This window comes from Etheostoma spectabile, chromosome 19 (genome assembly GCF_008692095.1).
Source record: "Etheostoma spectabile isolate EspeVRDwgs_2016 chromosome 19, UIUC_Espe_1.0, whole genome shotgun sequence".
Taxonomy (NCBI): Eukaryota; Metazoa; Chordata; class Actinopteri; order Perciformes; family Percidae; genus Etheostoma; species Etheostoma spectabile.
In genome coordinates, this window is record NC_045751.1 from 2963871 (window position 1) to 2964710 (window position 840).

At 34.0% G+C, this 840-nt stretch overlaps 1 protein-coding gene and 1 long non-coding RNA gene across 3 annotated transcripts in view; one reads left to right on the forward strand and one right to left on the reverse strand.

The window, feature by feature from the left end:
• LOC116707246 (phospholipid-transporting ATPase ABCA1) overlaps window positions 1–840 on the forward strand; it is a 198336-nt gene that overhangs the window by 9928 nt on the left and 187568 nt on the right. The gene's annotated exons all lie outside the window — the stretch shown is intronic.
• Window positions 588–840, reverse strand: part of LOC116707247 (uncharacterized) — an 18499-nt gene continuing 18246 nt past the window's right edge. The window contains exon 3 of the long non-coding RNA XR_004336445.1: window positions 588–659. This is a non-coding gene — a long non-coding RNA (uncharacterized LOC116707247). The remainder of the gene's footprint in view (window positions 660–840) is intronic.

An 840-nucleotide genomic window follows, 5' to 3' on the forward strand; every position in this document is an offset into this window, starting at 1 on the left:
AAAGAGGAACGTGGCAGACTGAATGTAATTTGTAAGTCAAAGAAGGGGAACAAGCCAACCTCACCAAAAATGTCTTTTTAGATGATTTTTCCCACTGTGGAGCTGTTATCGGCCTCCCACCAATCAGGAGGGCTGTATTGTTTAATAATCGGGAACAGTATGCTGTTTATTTTAAATACAGTGATAATTTCTGGGTCAGTAATACATATTCTTACTGTATTTAACAAGTCATGCAGCTTTTTGATGTAAGCCAACAGAGAGAAGACAGATGTAGGTACAAATATTCCAGTGCTGAGAGACATTCTTTAGTAAACACATCTTAGCATTATAACCTGCATTCTCTGTATTTTCTGTTGTATGCTTTTAGCCTTGACACTAACAACACTTTGTAACACATTATATTCTTTCAGTGAAGTATAATTACATGCCTAATCGTAATTACATATGTAATTATTACAAATAATAAGGCCATATTCACACTTGGCATCTTTTTCAAAAAAGTTTTTTCAACTTCAAAAAGACGCTTTGAACTGCAAAAAAGAAGTCGCAGTGGTGTTTAAAATAGTGCTCAGGACTTGGAAATATTGTTTTACTCCATTGGATTATAATGTGAAACAGACGCTGGCAGCTTAACAAAAGACGCCAAGTGGGAACATAGTCTAATACTTGAAAGATTTTGGTGGCTGTAACTTTTGGTGGTTCTGTGACAAAACAACCTAACTGAATTAGAACTAATGTACATTAATTTATTGGCTTCATTAAGTTATTTGACAGAACTAAAATGTGTGCTTCCTATTTCAGCAAACATTTTATTTCTGGCTTGTGATTTTTTTTTTTTTT